A 7,500-nucleotide genomic window follows, 5' to 3' on the forward strand; every position below is an offset into this window, starting at 1 on the left:
TTTCCTAATTGTTTATGAACGAAGTTTTTAGTTTCTATTTTATATATATATATATATATATATATATATATATATATATATATATATATATTTTCTATGTCTACATGCCATTGTTTGGACATGTGAGCTGATTGTAGAGGATTCCCTGTTTATTTGATATAGTACGCACACACATATACATACTTGTGTATAAACATGCGCGCACATACACACACACGCACACACACACACACACACACACACACACACACACACACACACACACACACACACACACACACACACACACACACACACACACACACACACACACACACACACACACACACGCAGACATGCATACTAATGAATGCACATTAACATTCTTTTGCGCTCCAGCCCGAAAGGAAAGGTTCTGGAAAGGATACGAAGCCACTCTCCGTCGCCTCGGCACTCAGGAGGTCCAGGGCAATGGTGTCTGAAGACCTCCAAGAGTCTTTATTACCCTCAAGAGTCGTTTCTTTCCACCATATAACCTGGACAGCTTCGTATAGAGCTGTTCATATACTGCAGCCGCTTGGCGACCGAGTTATGCTGTCCTTAATGGAACGTATATAATCTACAAGTATATTATGACATGTTTATTACAGATTCCACTAAGGATCCCGTCTTTATGCGACAGCTTAATGTACCTCATCCACTTTCTCTTCATTATGGTGAGATTAATGTTGATATGATTTGCTTGGGAGATTTGCCTGTGGAGGGTTGGTCAAGTGGTAAATTCGATATCTGATAAAAATACGTAGAATTTTGAGAAACAAGAGAACACCTGAAGGATGTCCAAGTCTTCTGTGGTCAAAGATTTCTTTAACTACAGATTTACGAACGACGAATCCAAAATATGGACATAATACGAGAACACTTTCCACTTCCGACAACGAACATAAACAAGAAAATAAACGGCCGTAATACGAAAATAAAACAAAATCTAACTAAAATCAGGATTAATTTAAAAAAAGAAAAAAAATGAGACGTACAAAAAAAAAAAAAAAAGACAATGGAATCACAAAAACGGGGAGGGAGGAGGAGGAGGGGGGCAGGGATCTGAGAAAACCTGCATGAGGATACGGTAACAGGATCCTGTGACTTGGACGGGAAAGCATCGATGTAGAGGACATGGAAGCACACAGACAAGGACACACTTGCCCTCCAGCAGTTTCTCCACCGTCGTTTGTCTATCACGATTCCCCATACCTTAAGTGCACCAAGAGACAGATGCAGACAAACATACGAACACATAAAACGAGAGAGAATGAGAAAGAGAAAGAGAAAAAGAAATAGAAAGAGAGAAAATAGAAAGAGAAAGAGAAATAGAAAGTAAAAGAGAAAGGGAGAAAGAAAGAGCGAGCGAGAGAGAAAGAGAGAGAGAAAGAGAGAGTGAAATAGAAAATGAAGAAAGAAGAAAAGACAGAAAGAGCGAAAGAGGAGAGAGAAAAAGAGAAAGAGAATGAGAAAGGGAAGGATAAAAAGAGTAAGAGGGACAAAAAGAGAGCAACAAAAATAAAGAGAGATAAAGAGAAAGAGACAGATAAAAAGAGAGACGAGAAGGAAGAAAACTGTTTAATAAAAAAGAAAAGGAAGAGAAAGAGAAAGTGAAAAATGATCTGCCCGCCCGTTCGCACGCACGCACGCGCGCACGCACGCACACAAGTAGGTACATGCGTAGACGCAGGCACACAACGAAATCTATTATGTCTTTCAACGCACGTTCCCGCGGCTGATTCCCCGAACTCATGATCGAACCATTTAATTCAACGAACCTCATTTACACTTCTCAGAACATTACGACGCACTTAACAGATTTGTTCTAGTGCAGCTGTTGAATTTCAGACCAAGTGCTATTTTTTTTTCTTTTTCTTTCTTTCTTCTATCTTATTTTTCTTCTTTCTTCTTTTTCTTTCTTTCTTTCCTTCTTTCTCGCTATTTTTTTTCTTCTCGATCCCCACTAAAGTATCAATGTTCGTGAAAATGTGTGAATGATATTTTGACGCAGCCCGTAGGTATTTCTCCCCGTTTTCTCCTTTTCTGCATGAAGGGACGGAGAGGGTGGTAGCTGATGAAGTGAAGCGGCTTTGCTGCGGATATACTGTGTCTTGCTGCATTGCGTTTGACCCAGGGCAGTTGGTGGATGCAAGGATGACCCGACATCTATGAGGAGCAGAGGTGGGAGGGGTGGAGGGGGTGGAGGGGAGTGAAATGGGCGGGAATTATGTACATGCCTCTGAGTTGGCTACCCCTCTTATAAGGGGGAAAAGCTCTCATCATATAGATAAATTTTGTTTCCACGACCAAGAACCTAACATGAGGCTATTGTGTTCCGGGCCTGACAAGACACAAACATACATATAATTATGTATGAACCATCTTTTGTGTCGTCCTCTCAAACTCAGGCCCCTCGCCCGCAAAGCACTATACCCAAGCTTGTCGGAATAGTTGACTTTCACAGGAGACCTAAGCTCAGGTCACCCTCATGCTTGTCTGCTTTCCTAGTTTACAAGGAAGAAACATGACAGGGCACGGTGGGAGTGTGTTTCGGGGGGTTAGGTGGTTGGGTGGGTGAGTGGTCGTGCGAGGGGGAAGGGGGGGAAGGAAGGGGGGACTGTGAAAGGGGGAGAAGGGAGGGGAGAGTCTGAGAAGGGGGGAGGGGACTCTTAAGGGGGGCATGGGACGACGAGTGGGGTTCAACATCATAAGGGGCCAGTCAAGGTCTAAGTAAACAGGTCTAACCGCTGTGTCAGTTCTGCGCAGCTTCTGACGTAGTTTGGATGCGTCCATTTTCTCTTTGTGATACACTGAAGAAAACTGTGAAACGCCAAGGAAGACAGGAACTATAATATTTTATATTTTATATATATATATATTATATATCATATATATTATATATTCATATATATAGACAGGAACTATAATATTTTATATATATTTATATATATTTATATATATATTTTATATAATATTTGTCAGAATATAACTAATTGATTGGAGCGGTGCGAGCGAAGGCGACGTCATTTTCGTACGACGGACCAACTTCAACTGACAGCTATAGGACCCGCTAACCCCACTTTGAACAGCCAGGTGACGTTCACGGGCTCGCTGCGCCAACTCCCTCGAAATTCGGTCGGAAGTGATTAGACCTTATATTCTTAGATCTTGAGTCACATCAACCTTACGACCTGGTTCCGACCATAGGCGACTAGATGGTCACCGGCTAGTTGCAGGTAGTCTTTGGAAGTCGCTGGTAGTCGGTAATAAGATAGATAAATAGATAGATCAATAGGTAGATAAAAGATATATTACAACACACACTGAATAGTCCCCAGAACATAGCTTTTCATCTTATCAACCACATTAACTTTTTCCATATCCATTCCTTGTATAGGTTTTGTGTCGCCGACCGATCGCTTGGTGTGACTGGGGCTTTAGTTAGCATTTCCCATTCTGGGTCAGATTAGGTCAGGGAATGCTCACAGCAGATGGCAGGTTTCAGGTAAGAGAGGGAATTATCCTATTATGAGAAGAATGTGTGAGAATGTAGCTTTCTAAAAATAAAAAATATATAAAAATTGCTTGTTTTGTGATTTGATGTAAAAATCTCCAATTTGTATTTGCATCCGACAAGAGAATTCAACATTATACTTAACGTGATTTTTATTTAATTGGTGAATTTAATCTATACCATATTCATTCACTATTCAACAAGCTTAAGAATATATAGATATTATTAGTATCATTCAATTCAACCACCTTTGCCCAATGTATACGGATAGCCGTCACATGGGGAGGGACCCAAGTTTAATGTACTATTCAGCAAATTATCTATTTTGTTATTTAGATAATTTCTTTATCTAATTCATTTATCTTATCTATTCATTTATCCGTTTATCTATTTATATAATTGCGGTTCAGCCATTACATTGCGAGGTGTCTTCTAGACATGAATGCCTTTGTCGAAATTGATTCGCAGATTTGAATCATCAACCTTTGGGTTCTCACCTCCAGACGCTAACAGCTACACCTACTCGACCACCACCACGCTCCCCTCACGAAGAAAAAAATAATCCCGCCACCTAAATGAAAATACCCCCGTGACAGCATACCAAAGACCCCGTATATACACCTCAGCAAGAACTCCATATTTACCTCTTCTACTTTGGCCGAGCGTGGAGTCTCAGCGTCTGTTACTTCGTGAGCTGTTGGGTTGTCGCGAGTTGTTCCTTCTTCAGGAACTGTCATCAAGTCGCAGGGGTCTAGGACCACCTTGGCGGCATGGCCCAAGTCCTCCCGAAGAGACGCGTCTCAGGGTCAGGCGAAATGGTCGAAGTTTCTTTGTCTTCCCGAAGAACCAGAGAGTCTGTCGCCTGGGTCGTTCTTCAGTCACGTACATAAGGTTCAGTAAATGTCTTGGCTAGTGATAGACTATCTTTTTTTTAAACATGGCGGAAATATCCTTCCTCATCCTGCATTTTCTTACCGATGGTAAGTAGAATATCAGAGCATTACAAATAAAGATTATTTGCAAGTGTAATGCAATGATGGGAAGGTAATAAGTGGTAAAAGATGCAGGAAGGACAAGTACATTTCTACCAAGTTTAAAAAAAGATTCCAAAAATGTCTTTCGAAAAAAAGAAAGAAGAACTTCGTCCAAAAAGAAAGAAAGAACCTCAGAACCTTAGAAAAGCGATTTCCCATTCCCAGGATGCGGGTGAGGTTGTTGTCAGACCACGAAGAACAACATCATTTCCGTTTTCTTTTTGTTTTTGAGTCGCCGCTTTCGCAAGCTGGGCATCCCAGGAACTTGTTCGAAAAACTTTTACTTTCTGGAAGCGGGTGGGTACTCCCGCCACAGTCTTGCCTGACTGCCTTTGGGATCATAAATCCCTTTATGAGGTGCTTTTATAGTCCACTTAGCACTGACGAAATCATCCAAATCACTGACCAAGTCCTTGCGAAATGCTGATAACGGGTGAGACATAAAGCAAATAATTTTGGAGATGATGACGAGATCCGGACCAAAATGCCGCGAATTCCACGCATGGAAAGATCCATTCTGACCACATCCCCGCACGTCATCCGCAAGAAAGCCCGAGAGGGGAAGAAAACTAAAACCAAAGGAAATAACCAAGTAAACCTGGGTATGAAGAAACAAATAACCAAGTAGAGAACCAAATAGATCAATGAATGAATAACCAAAGAAATAATAAAAGAAAAAAATAATAATGAAATAAATAAATGAAAAAAAGTATATATATATATATATATATATATATATATATATATATATATATATATATTATATATATGTATACACATATATATATATATATGTATATATTATATATATATACATATATATATATATATATATATATATATATATATATATATATATATACATGAATAAGCAAATAAGGTTCAATCATCCCAGAATACTGAGTACCTGTTTCACTAGCACTTCATAAGCTTTGTCGTTACACTTAACAACAAACCTTTTTGACCAGATGACTTCATTTACAAATTTGGTTCTGGCTAACATCAGACGATTTTACTCGGCTAATGAAAGACTTTAGATTAAATGTGGCCTTCGTTGACTAAAATCTTCCTCCCAGAAAAAATTACATTAATAGAATTAACAAATAAATTAAAATAATAATAAAAATATAAGCTTTATTGTCTGCGTGAACGACCTCGCTACAGCGACGCCATAATGATTTCCTCTACAGATTTTACTCCAATGTTAGGAGGATCTTATTCTGATGGGGGTATACATCTGAATAAAATCTTGTACCTTTGACCAGAATAAAGCCTTTAGAATATTACCGTAGCAAAAGGGTTCAGAGTGCAATATATATGTGTGTATATATATATATATATATATATATATATATATATATATATATCATACATGACAACAAGCAATATGAATATAGTGAGTAGGTCCCCGTATACAAAGATGATCTGACAACAGAATTCTATAAACACTTACTATGTAGTTGGTCTATGTAGATGCAAGAAAATCAAATTGGCTGTCGACGAATTCTCCTAAAAAAGAAAATATAATAAATTAGTACAAATGAAGACAATGAAGTTTCATTTCTAGCGTTCCTAGACTAAACGAAAATAAATTGATAGATGAATGTATAAATAGATAAATGAATAAATAAATAAATAATAATGATCATCTAACCCCATAGGACTTTATTCAGTTGAAAGACCAACTTCAGACACACGCACACACACACACACACACACACACACACACACACACACACACACACACACACACACACACACACACACACACACACACACACAGACAGAGACAGACACCCGAAAACAAGGAGAAGAATTCATGCAATGGAAATAAAATTCGCATCAAATGATCTCGAGAGATGCATCATGTCGGAGATTGTCCACAATAAAGCAATAAAATAGTCATGAAACGTAACTATTCCAGCACTATGTGGACAAAGTGGCGGATAGTTAATTCTCTGGTACCAGTGAGGAGTTAGTTTACTATTTCTAAACCACGTTCATTGTTTCAACACTCTGAAGATATTTAGTGACCTTTTTCTAGTAGGTTTAACAGGGTGAGGACAATACGCTAGGAGGCGCTGAGCGGCCCAAACCGTCACCTTTGCCCTGCTATGAGCTTTGGGGACTGTTGGGGGCAGATACTAATTACTGCTGGGAATCAGAGAGGAGTGTGGGATTCGAACCCACAGCTAAGCGAATGTGAGACCAGCACGCTTACGATGACGCCACCAGCGCACTCTAGTAGGTTTAGTATACTAGAAGTATCTCGTTTTGATCATCACCAGAAGGTTCTGTTAAACTCTTCATTAAGACTACCCGTTTACAGATTTCATCTTCATAAATAATAATGAACGGTGAATTGTGAATGAATAGTGAATTGTGAAAGAATGGTGAACAATGATGGCGATAATGATGTTGAAGGTGGTGGTGGTGTTGGTGGTGGTGTTGGTGATGATGATGATGATGATGATGATGATGATGATGATGATGATGATGATGATGATGATGATGATGATGATGATGAGGAGGAGGAGGAGGAGGAGGTGAGGATGATGATAGTGATGGTAATTGTGGATTGTGGATGATGGGTAATCGGTGATGATGCTGATGGTGATGATCGTGTTGAATGGCGGTGAATGATGAACGATGAAAGTAAATGGTGAATGTTAACGGTGACAGTGGTGATGGTGATGGTGGCGGTGGTGGTAGTAGTGGTGATATTAGTGGTGGTGATAGTGATGGTGACTGGTGGTGGTGACTGGTGGTGGTGGTGACGGCGACAGAAGCAGTGGAGAAAAAACAAACAAGAGCGAGGGTTCGGCAGCACCACTGAAAGAAAAAACAAAACCTGTAATTCTTGTCTTCTCAAGAAGCCGGACGTCCCCTCTGCCCCCTGGCCTTCTTTCCTCTACCCTTCCCCTCCACCAT

At 39.8% G+C, this 7,500-nt stretch overlaps 1 protein-coding gene across 4 annotated transcripts in view; it reads right to left on the reverse strand.

Moving 5' to 3' along the window:
- LOC143019722 (uncharacterized) overlaps nucleotides 1-7,500 on the reverse strand; it is a 545,357-nt gene that overhangs the window by 49,701 nt on the left and 488,156 nt on the right. For all 4 annotated transcript variants that reach the window (XM_076175700.1, XM_076175706.1, XM_076175714.1 and 1 more), the window contains one exon: nucleotides 6,023-6,078. The gene's annotated coding sequence lies outside the window, so the exon portion shown is untranslated. The remainder of the gene's footprint in view (nucleotides 1-6,022; nucleotides 6,079-7,500) is intronic.

Source organism: Oratosquilla oratoria, chromosome 3 (genome assembly GCF_046742065.1).
Source record: "Oratosquilla oratoria isolate Oo_2021 chromosome 3, ASM4674206v1, whole genome shotgun sequence".
Lineage (NCBI taxonomy): Eukaryota > Metazoa > Arthropoda > Malacostraca > Stomatopoda > Squillidae > Oratosquilla > Oratosquilla oratoria.